This window comes from Myotis brandtii, unplaced genomic scaffold (genome assembly GCF_000412655.1).
Source record: "Myotis brandtii unplaced genomic scaffold, ASM41265v1 scaffold1076, whole genome shotgun sequence".
In the NCBI taxonomy this organism is placed as follows: domain Eukaryota; kingdom Metazoa; phylum Chordata; class Mammalia; order Chiroptera; family Vespertilionidae; genus Myotis; species Myotis brandtii.
In genome coordinates, this window is record NW_005353663.1 from 1,523,410 (window position 1) to 1,535,726 (window position 12,317).

General features: G+C 37.7%; 1 long non-coding RNA gene across 1 annotated transcript in view; it reads right to left on the minus strand.

Annotated features, from left to right (window-relative positions):
- Positions 1–9,760, minus strand: part of LOC102253033 — a 44,499-nt gene extending 34,739 nt beyond the window's left edge. The window contains exons 1-3 of the long non-coding RNA XR_313039.2: positions 9,643–9,760; positions 5,698–5,734; positions 5,455–5,589 (exon numbers count right to left, since the gene is read on the minus strand). This is a non-coding gene — a long non-coding RNA (uncharacterized LOC102253033). The remainder of the gene's footprint in view (positions 1–5,454; positions 5,590–5,697; positions 5,735–9,642) is intronic.
- Positions 9,761–12,317: the final 2,557 nt, after the last annotated feature.

Consider the following 12,317-nt stretch of genomic DNA (forward strand, 5'->3'; position numbering starts at 1 on the left):
TCAGCCAGCCTTCCTGTAGTTCTGGATGATGTCCGTTTTGTCTTTTCATTGTATTTTTGAAGTTGTTGTGGGAGGCAGCAATTTCCGGTGTTTACCTATGCCACCATCTTGGTTTCTCCAAGAAGAATAAATTTAACAACATAAAACATATCTAACTAAGTCTAAAAGTCAATTTCATGCATACGGGGAAAGACTAAAAGCATTCCCATTAATGCCAAGAAAGGATAAGGAGGTCCACTTTTAGTGCTATTATACAATGTTGTACTAGAGTTACTAGCCAATCCAATAAGCTAAGAATTTTTATATTAGGTGCAGGTAAAATGATCATATTCTTAAAATGATGAAATTCAGAACTTGCAAAAATGCAAGAGAAACAATGGAGTAATTATTAAAAGTTTTATCAGGTGGTTGAGAAAACTGTCAGTATACAGAAGTTAAGAGCTTCATATATAGCAACAGTAAGCAGTTAGAAGGTTAAAGATCAAATATCATTTATAACATGAATAAAATAAAATATTCTGTTGGGAAACAAAGTCAAAAGACTAATGACAAAATGGACATTCTTTGCAAATCATAATAAGTAAAAGGCTTATTTCTCTAAAATATGAAGAGCTCCTAAGAACCAATAACAAAAAGATTAAGAGCCTAAAAAAAAAAATAGTAAAAAAACAGGTCATAGAAATGAAAATACAAATGGCTAGGTTGATTGGGCTCACTCTAAACCAGTGGTTCTCAACCTGTGGGTCGAAGGACCCTTTCACAGGGGTCGCCTAAGACCATTGGAAAACACATATATAATTACATATTGTTTTTGTGATTAATCACTATGCTTTAATTATGTTCAATTTGTAACAATGAAAATATATCCTGCAGATCAGATATTTACATTAAGATTCATAACAGTAGCAAAATTATAGTTATCAAGTAGCAACGAAAATAATTTTATGGTTGGGGGTCACCACAACATGAGGAACTGTATTAAAGGGTCGTGGCATTAGGAAGGTTGAGAACCACTGCTTTAAACTAATGACAACACACTTCAAGTGGGCTCCTAATGCTGCCCACTAATCACACTGCTTCTTATTTCAATTATTCTCATTTTTTTCCTAGAGGAAAACATGACCTTCTCTCCCATTCTCATTCTGTACTGTTACTAACCAAGTCTGAGCCATCCCAACCCTCACCTGGATTATTCTAATTGCTCCTAACTGGTATCTGCAGCTATTCAACTATAGGAATCATCAATAAACTGAAGGGAAAAAAACCTTGTATATATCCATGATTATTTATTAAAAATAACAATATTTATTCAAATATCAATAGAATATGTATTCAAAAAGTAAATATTTAACTGAGCACCTACTATTACTGAGCACTGTTCATGTTTGGGGCATGGCAGAAAACAAACAAGCAAAAAAACAAAAAACAAAAACAAAGTCTGTGCACTCACAAAACATATTCCAGATAGGGAGACTGACACCCATATAAATATATGTGTCAGATGATGAATGTCATAGAAGAAAAATCAAGCAAGGAGAAAGCAACTGTAACCACTTAATGTTTTTCTAAGGGCAGTCAAAGAAGCTCTCCCAAATAAGATGACATTTGCACAGAGACCTGTGAAACTTAGGGACAGAGCCTTGCAGATATCAAAGTAGAGAACAAATTCAAGCACTAAAGAAAGTAAATTCTAGGCATTAATAATGCAATTATAGTGCTTAAAAATCTTTAAAAATTTGATGGACCTGAAAATCTCTCCTTTATCACCTATGATAAAAATAAAAATTCAAAAGTAGTTCACACCTATTTCAGGTATGAGCTAAGTTGGTTGTTGTTAGTACATGTGAAAACGATGAACTTCTGTCCACAACAGAGAGGCCTAAACTAAACACTGAGTATTCACACCATGTTTAGTTTAAAAATAAATACAAATAACCTTCTTCCCTTCAATGACCCTCTAAATTTTGGCTGTTTTTACTGAAAAACATCCTTTTAATTTTATCCTGAAAACAACATGGAGAATGACTTTCTTTCAAAACAAGTTCTCTCTTGAAGAGAAACACATGTTCAAAGAACAAACAACATTCCAGTATCTGACTTAAGGCTACTTAATTTCAGCAGGATGATGTCATACTTAGGCTATTAAACATATTCCTGTACATGGTTCTCAACCTTCTGGCCCTTTAAATACAGTTCCTCATGTTGTGTCCCAACCATAAAATTATTTTCGTTGCTACTTCATAACTGTAATGTTGCTACTGTTATGAATTGTAATGTAAATATCTGATATGCAGGATGGTCTTAGGCGACCCCTGTGAAAGGGTCGTTCGACCGCCAAAGGGGTCGCGACCCACAGATTGAGAACCGCTGCCTGTACATACTATTTCTTCTGCAATTCTATAAGTCAGGCCTATTCATGGAAGCAGACCCATCATTTTATGCAATTAGAGAACAATAAAGAGAACATGTTTGAAGTACAAATACATTCCCAGTAATAAATAATTTCTAAGGGAAATTTAAGAGAGAAATATCCATGTGAGAGAAACACATCAATTGGTTGCCTCCTGCATGAGCCCTGACCAGGGCCTAGGCCAAGGAGGAGCCTGCAACCAAGGTACATGCCCTTGACCGGAATTGAATTCGGGGCCCTTCAGTCTACAGGCCGATGCTCTATCCACTGAGCCAAACCGGCTAAGTCCAACGCATCACTTCTTATCCTGCCACTCAGCCTGGGCTCCAGTGACCAGGTCCCAGGGGGCACGGCAGGCCTCAAGCCCAGGAAGTAGCAGAAGTGGTGCTGAACACAATGAGTGACCAGAAAGTAACAACAGCAGCTGAAGTAATAACAGTAATTGCTATACTCCCATTGTTAAATACCAGTGAGAATATAGCAGCAAGAAGAGAAGTGTAACACTGGTAGAGGTACTTACTTACTTAAATTTAGCCAGAGCTTACCAGGAACCAAGCACTCTCCTAAGTGCTTTATAGTTATTAACACCTTTAATCCCCACAATAATCTTATTGTTGGTCACAATTTTGATTACACCCATTTTACAGATGAGCCACAGATTAAATAATTTGCCAAAAGCCACATGGTTTGTAAAGGATAGGGCCAGAATTTAAACTTGGCTCCTACAACTTCCAAAGTACCAGTAGTAGAAGCAAAAGTAACAGAGGCAGACGCTGAATGCTAACGATCGGAGCAGCAGCAATGGTGGTAATAGTGTGGGCAATAGTGGCAGAAGTAGTCATGGTAATAGCACCACTAGTAATGGTAGTTGCGGTAGTGATATCAGAGAGCCGTAACAACAGTAATCATGGTGGCAACAATAACAGTACTGGTAATGAGATGACAGTATTAATGGCAGCAGTAACAGTTACAATAACTGATAACATTTTTGAACACCTACTATGTTCCAGGCATCAGAGTGAGGTGTTTCCACAACATTAATCCTCACCAAAAGCTGTGAGGAAGGAGTTCTGACACTTTACAGCCAGGGTGACTAAGGCTTGCAGTGGTTCAATGATTCCCTGGCGTCACACAGCTGAGAAGAGACAGAGCCAGGCCCTTCTACCCCCAAGGTTGGGTTCTCTCTCCTTCTGGGGTCCCAAGTCCACCCCCTTCCCTGAAGCTGCCTAAGAAAGCATAGCCCCTGCTTGCTGCTTCCAGAGGCAGAAGTGTATGCCTTCACCTGGCACCATTAGAAGGACAGTCTATTACCCCACATCCCCTACTCCTTGTTCCCAAACCTACCCCTCAGCCCACTCCAAACACATCCACTCCCTTTGCCATGACAGCTTGTAGAGGTTGAAGGCAAAGATCTTATCCTAATCCACTGATTTCTTTCAAATCTTCTTGCTTATAACATGGGTTCCTGACCTCTCTCCACCCTGCTTGCCCTTCTCCAGGCATGATGTCTAGAACAGGGCCAATTCTGGAAATGGGAGAGTAGTAGAAGAGTCACCTTCTTCCCTCTGGCATGACCTCTTTTAAAACAGCTTGAGATTACAAGAGCTTCTCACTCTGGTGATGCCCTAAGTTGACATCCTAAACCAGTGATGGCGAACCTATGACATGCGTGTCAGAGGTGACACGCGAACTCATTTTTTTGGTTGATTTTTCTTTGTTAAATGGCATTTAAATATATAAAATAAATATCAAAAATATAAGTCGTTGTTTTACTATGGTTGCAAATATCAAAAAATTTCTATATGTGACACAGCACCAGAGTTAATTTAGGGTTTTTCAAAATGCTGACACGCCGAGCTCAAAAGGTTCGCCATCACTGTCCTAAACCCTTGGTCACTCCTGGGTCTGCTTCTCTTTGACCTGCCTGACCCTGGGCCCTTTCTGTGGTTATCTGAGACCCTCTAGCTCAGTGGTTCTCAACCTTCCTAATGCCGCGACCCTTTAATACAGTTCCTCATGTTGTGGTGACCCCCAATTTCATTGTTACAAATTGAACATAATTAAAGCATAGTGATTAATCACAAAAACAATATGTAATTATATATGTGTTTTCCGATGGTCTTAGGCGACCCCTGTGAAAGGGTTGTTTACCCTCCAAAGGGGTCGCGACCCACAGGTTGAGATCCGCTGCTCTAACCAACTGAGCTTCCTAGGGGGCCTAAATGGAAACAATGGGAAGTAGAAAGTTTTCTCCCACAAGTTTTTGGTTGTCCTCTCTGAGCATCAGATTTAAGGGATTCTATATTCAACCAATCATTGTTCCCCTCCTGAAGGACACTGGTTCAGTGGTAACTTAGTGAGTGTTCCTCAGGGAAAGGGTTCCCAGGTCAAATCAGTTTGTGAAACTCTGAGCAAAACAGGCTCCTTCCCAGGAGAAGTCAGGGCCTTTGTGCATCTTTGCAATGGGCCTGGGACTCTCCCAGAAAAGGGTGTTTCCCAAACCTGGTTCTTTAAATGACTGTTTTTCTAAGTATGTGACACACAAATACATTCCCCTTGAAAAGAAAAGTCTCAAATTACAGTTAAAGCTAAAAAAAAATTAATATCCCAATATATATTTAAATAAAATTTAAAAGCTATAGTTAAATAAAATGTAAAAGTTATATTTAAAATTTCTTTGTAAAAAGAAAAGAAATAAAAATATCCAAGAAAACTTTGAGAAGAAAAAAAAAAGATAAGAGTGAAACAAACTATTAAGTATCTAAAGAAAATACAAGGCTATAATAATTTAAAATTAACACTGGATCAGAGAAATGGATAAGTGAAAAAGAGAAAGAGCATAGAAGCACTTCGTGATTATACGGTGACATTTCAAATCAGTAGAGAAAGGATAACCCAACTACTCAGAAATAGCATTAGAACAATATTCATTTAGAAAAACATAGAATAGTTAGATCCTCACCACATAGCATGCATGTATTAAAATAACCCTAGCTGCAGAAACAGATAAAAACCCTAAATCTGTCACTTAATCAAGTACTCACTGATTTCTTGCTCATGTAAAGTTCAATAGGTGGTTGTATAGGGTTGGGGGATCTTCTCAATGTAACCATGGTTTATAGAAATGTCACCATCTTCAAAATCTCTCTTGCAAGGTTGCCCAAGATGTCAACATTTAGCTGGAAAACAAGGAAAGAAATATGGGAGAATGCTAGGAAAGTTTTGTGGGACAGGTGAAAATCATGTAATCATCTTTACCCATATTCCATTGGCTAGCATTTGCCTACCTTTAAGGAGGCTGGGGAATGTAATTTAGCCAGTTACCTAAGGAAAAGAAAAGTATGAATATATATATATATATTTTTTTTTCTTAGAGAGTTTTTAATGCAGTATGCCCTTCTGGTTACTAAGTATCCTACCAAATCTAGAGCACATTTCCTCTTTCCCCAAGTGAGACAATCTAAAATTCTACCTAGTTATTGCAACCAGCTCCAAGTCCAAGAGCTCTGAATGACGCATGGTTTTTTTTTCTGTCAGTTCTGAATATGGCCCATTAAGGTTCAGTGACACTTGCACTAAACACACAAGTTATAGAAATCTCTCTACTGCCACCTGGCCCAACCTACTATGTTGAAGAAGTACAGGAGACACACAGAGGCACTGGTCGATCTGGCAGGCATTTTGAGGTCCCTATGATATAGCAGTGGGGACATCTCCTTAATTTGAACTTTGCTAGGTGGAAGAAACTACTTATTTAAATGTTCTTCCCAGCCCTGGATTTACCCTTATGCAGGTTCTCTTTTGTCCATTGTCACATTCAAAATAAATGATGGGGACTGTGCCTTCCTTGGGGTCCTTTATAGTTTTCGTAAACTTCCCTGAGCAAGTTTGGGAGCCCCCAAATACCTTTAATGACAGAGCATCTTTAGGCTGCTGAAGTGCAGGCTTGCAATTTCATTGCCATTACAAATAGGCAGATTATTGTTTTTTGAGGGAAAGTTCTCTCTATTCAGTTACATATGCTAGTAGCATTTCCCAAAGTTCTTTCTTAAATGCAAATCTCAAGCCTGTCTTATTTTTCTCTTCCTTTGCCCCATACCATCATGTTTAGGAGGAAATACCACACCTTTACTCAGGTGTGTAATGGTGGAGCCAGAAGTCTTCATGGACCTTTGTGTATATCTACTATCATCTGGGACTAGATGCTTTTCCATCATTTTACATTTTGTTTTTTCATGCTGTCAAAGTAACAAATTATCGCCACATCCCATATCTTTTTTTTTTCTATCACCTTGATAAATGTAGGTAATAACAATCAACATTCATTACCAACATTCCATTTTCTAACCTCATTCCCTAGAGCAAAGGGTTCCCTAGACATGTGATCCATATTCTAATTGCAAATGACCATTGAACAATCATTTTGTCACTACATGACACAAAGTTTGTTTTCTCACCCTGGATATTAGCTTTTATCTTGACTGTCTGTTGGACTAATGCCATGTGTCTTGGATTTTTTTAATAATGGAATTCTTGTAGCAACAACTTCTGCGTCAGAGTAATGATACCTGTCCTGTTTTAAAAAAATCCCCAATTTTCTGATTTAACAGTGCTTTTGTTTGTTTTTTTAAATATATATGTTAAATATATATTGATTTTTTACAGAGAGGAAGGGAGAGGGATAGAGAGTTAGAAACATCGATGAGAGAGAAACATTGATCAGCTGCCTCCTGCACACCCCCCACTGGGGATGTGCCCACAACCAAGCTACATGCACTTGACTGGAATTGAACCTGGGACCTTTCAGTCCGCAGGCCGACACTCTATCCACTGAGCCAAATCGGTCAGGGCACAGTGGGGTGTTTTTTGTGTGTTTTTTTTAAATAACAAATCCAATTGGCTTAAGTGGAGGAAAGGGTTGATGACCATGATTCTCAGTCACTTAGGTTCCCAGACTGATGGCTGTTTCTTCATTTTAAAAATAGGGTCTTCTAATGTCTTCCTAGGAACCCACATCCATCTGAGGGATAAAAGAAGAGTGGAGGATAGAAGAGGATTTTATGGGCCAGACCTGGAAATGTTTTATAAAGTTTTCACCCATATTCCAGTCAAGCAATTCTTAAGTCACAAGACCCCAACCTAACTTTAAGAGAGATGTTGATTACTTGTGTACTAATTGACTTGATTAAGCAGTTTGCCAATCTCTGCCAGGATACACAGGGGTATATTCCAGATGGTTAAGAAAGGTAAACATAAACCTATAAAAAGTACTAGTGGAACTACAGAATTATTTAGGGATGTCAAGAACTCTTCAGGGCATGGGAGTTCCATGGGCCTACTACAGAGAGCACTTAGAAGACGGGGGCAGAGCAAAGATTAAACTGTCCTTGATGGTGAAAGAAAAGGCTGCTGTTGCAGCAGGGAGGAAATACCTACCAGGATCCTTCTTTCCTGCTGAGGAAAAAGCCTTAAGCTACTGTAAGATCATCAGATACTGTCAATCAGGACACAAGTAAAGACTCACTGTAGCATGGGTAAAAGGAAATACACTCTACCCGTGGGAAGAGTCAGGAGGCCATCCTGCAGCCAGACTTGGGAAGGGGCAAGAAACAGTCCAAGCAAGATTCACCAAACATACAGTGAAGAGTTTAGCTGCCACAAAGAAGAGGGGTAGGAGCATTGAGAAAGCCATAATCCTAAAATCTACTCACAGTCTAAGTATAAAAACCATGAAAAGTATTTTAAAGATCAAGGGCTCAAAGAATTCTTCCCATGGTTCTTTTCAGAGGAATTTACTAGAAACTGAACTTCATCCAAACAAAAAAGAGTGGGAAAACTTTAGCAATTTAGTTTTAATATAACTTAATTGCAAAAATAAGATTAAAACTAAGGGGAACAATCCTATATAATCCTATATAATAAAAGCCTAATATGCTAAGTGTCCAGTTATCTGATCGTCTGTTCAACCAATCAAAGCGTAATATGCTAGTGATATGCCAAGGCCGCTCAACGGCTCCCTATGACGTGCACTGACCACCAGGGGGCAGACGCTCAGACTGGTAGGTTAGCTTGCTGTTGGGGTTCAGCTGATTGGGACTGGAGACCTCCCGTGGTCCCTCCCTGGCTGGCCAACCTCCCATGTCCCTCCCGGCCCTGATTGTGCACCAGTGGGGTCCCTCCCCTGGCCTGTGCCCTCTCGCAATCCAGGACCCCTAGGGGATGTCTGAGAGCCAGTTTCCGCCCGGTCCTGCAGACCAGGCCTAGGGACCCCACTGGTATACAAATTCGTGCACCGGGCATATAATGTTATGTAACAGTGCTCTATGCCTTGTGTTGTATGTTCCAATAAAATAAAAACAATGCATCTAAAAATGGGAGGAGAATGGAGATGAAACAAGGAAAGTAGAATAAACTCATTAACTGTGATTTAGATAAGTAAAATTTAAGAAATGTTATTAAAAATTGACAATACAAATTATAGATAAAAGAAATAAGGAACTAAGGGCACTAAACAAGGTGTAAACACAGATAACTACTAGAACAAAAATGTTAACCTCCCTAAATACCAAATTTAGGAATTTCTTTTAAATATAAAACATAGCAAGCACATTATAAATAGAAACAATGAATTATTACAGCATAAATCTGATAATTGAAAGCAAGCATATTCATGTTATCAACAATTGTGGAAGGGTTTAATGTGCTTATCAAAAGGAAAGATTTTCAACTTTCATAAAGATCCAACTATATAGTATGCTCTATTCAAGAGACATGCATAAAACAGAAAGGCTAAAAATAAAAGGATAGTCAAAGGTATTCCAGGGAAATGGCAACACTAAGAAAGCAGGAGCAGCAACACTGATATCAGATAAAGTAAAAGGCAAACAATAGTAGAGGAAGATTTTCTAACTATGATTCCAAATCCATATGCAAAAATGAAATAGAAGAAAATGAAAAGAGAAATGATATATCTAACTACATATTAGTAAGTGGCAGACAAGCATGATAAAAAGGAAATCTAAGACAACTGACAAATTTGGAAAAAATATTTGTAATACATTTAACAGATAAAAGGCTAGTATTTATTTTAATATAAAAATAAATCTTAAAAATCAGGGGGAAAACACAAAAACAAAAAATAACTCACTTGCCCTGGCTGGTGCAGCTCAGTTGTTAGAGCATCAGCCTGCACACTGAAGAGTAGTGGGTTTGATTCGTCAAGAGCATGTTACCTGGGTTATGGGCTTGCTCCCCGCCCCTGGTCAGAGTGCGTGTGGTAGGCAATCAATCGATGTGTCTCTCTCACATCAATGTTTCTCTGTTTCTGCCTTTCCTCCTCAGTCCCTTCCACTCTCTCTGAAAAGCAATGGAAAAAATATCCTTGGGTGAGGATTAACAAAAACCCAAAACAAAACAAAACAAAATAACTCCTCACCAATGAAAAAAAGGGCAAGACAATAAATTCACAAAAATTGACTCAAACTTAAAATTAAAAAGTATTCAACTGTACCCATAGTAAGAAAAGTACATAGTAAAACTATATTTCACTCATCCAACTGGTGAAAATAAAAATGTAAAAACACCAAACTCTGTTGGAGAGGTTGTGAGGAAACAAGCCTCTCTCATCCACTTCTGGTAGAAATACAAATTGGTACAACCTTCATGCAGAAAAATTTGGCAATTTTAAAAATGCATTTACCTTCCGACATAACATTCTTAGCTCTAGGAACATACCCACAATATGAAAATGCATGTTTTTCATATTTTCTTTGCAACATTGTAAATGTAAAATATGAAAAATAATCTATATACCCATACATTGATGTATGGTTGAATAAATTGATTACCCAAATGAAATACTATAAAGTTTGTTTTGTTTTAAATGAAGATTTTAATGAACAGATTTGCAGTGATTTCCAGGATATATTTTTAATGAAAAAAGCAAAGTTCATAAAAGCATCTAGGGAATGCTAAATTTTGAATTAAAAAAAGGAAATAACAAAATGTACATACATGTGTGCATTTGTGCAAGTGAACACAGCAAAGATACACCAGGGACTAATGAGATTGATTATCTAAAGGGAATGTATGGGGATGAGGTGGAAAGTAGGGAGTTGCCAATTCTCTGAGATTAGCGCGTTGTGTGGCTTTGACTTGTGGAAAACGTTAATGATTTACATACATAAAGAAAAAAATAATCAAATTAGCAAGAAAGAAGGACAAATACTTAAAATTATATACCATCAGAAACATATGACCAAAATTGCATTTCAAATGAAGTACTACATAGAAAAAAGGAGGGAGAAAGCACAAACCCAGATAACTTTATTATTTTTTTAAATTGAGATACAATTCATATACCATAATATTCACATTTTAAAGTGCACAATTCAGTGGGGTTTTGTATACTGAGAAAACTGAGCCAACACCACCATCCAATTCCAGCACACATTCATCAATCCAAAAAAAAAATTAGTTCCAGAATCCCTTCTTCTCCATGGATACCAAAATTCACAGGTCCTCTATATAAAATGGCATACATAGATCAATGCAGTCGGCCCTCCACATCCACAGACTCCCAACTACAAATAAAAAATATAGGTATTCATTAAAAGGATCTGCATATTAAGTGGATCCATGCAATTCAAACCCGTGCTGTTCAAGAAGCAACTATATTTACTTTTGTTTATTCAATCATATGTTGGGTGCTTGTTTCCTCTTTTAGCTATTATGAATAATGTTACCATGAATATTCATGTTCAAGTTATTGTTTGAACATGTTTTCAAAGTTCATTCATTGCCAATGTATATATCAATACTTCTATCCTTTATATGGCTGAATAACTCCATTTATGTACAGTTGACCCTTGAACAATTCTCTTAAGGTATACAGCTATGAGTGGAAATGTGGCATCATATGAGACTCTCATTATGCCTATGTTGGCACACTTGGTGGTATCCCACAAGTCTTTGTGAATCTGTTCATTTTAGGGGTTTTTTTGTTCCTCAGACTGGATCATCTTAATTGACCTAAATGTAGGTTCACCTTATTATTCTTTTGCCTTCACAAGTCTGCTGTTGAGCCCTTCTGTTAATTTTTGTTTCACTTACTGTATTTTTCAGCTGCTGCTTCTTTTTGTCTCATTATCATTTCTATCTCATCATTGATATTCTTTAGTTGGTGAGACACTGTTCTCAGACTTTCTTTTAGCTCTTTAGACATGGTTTCCTTTGGTTCTCAGAACATATTTAAAACAGCTTATTTAATGTCATTGTTGAATAAATACAAAGTATGGGTCTCCTCATAAGTTTCTATTGATTGCTTTTTTCCCTCTGTATATGAGCCAGACTTTGCTTCTGTATATCTTTTCTTGAAAACTGAACATTTTAAATATAATATTGCAACTCCAGAAATTACAGTCCCTTTCCCCACATCATTGTTACTGGTTTTTGTTTAGTGACTTTTAAAACTATTTTTGTGATGTCTGTATTCTTTGTTATGTATGCCACTGACGCCTCTACTTCATTAACTTAGTAGTATACTAATAACTGGACAGAAATTTCCTTAAATTCTTGGAATCAATACTTCCCTGATTTTGTTGACAGAGCTCTGTGTGCTGGGACAAACCTTCAACACTTGGCCAGAAAGTTGACAATTCCACCTGAGCCTTCATTTCCTGCTTGTGCAAGCTATCTACTGTGTCCTTTCGACATATAAGTCCTTTCTCTAGCAGTGAGAAATATGTAAGCCAACCAGAGATGAGTTTAGGGCAGGGGTGGGCAACCCCTGGCACGCGTGCCAAACATGGCACACCAGTAACTTTTGCTGGCACGCGAAACCCTCTCTTATAATCTTCCATTTACAATTTTTTTCTTAATATCGACTTTTTTATTTTTCAGATAAATT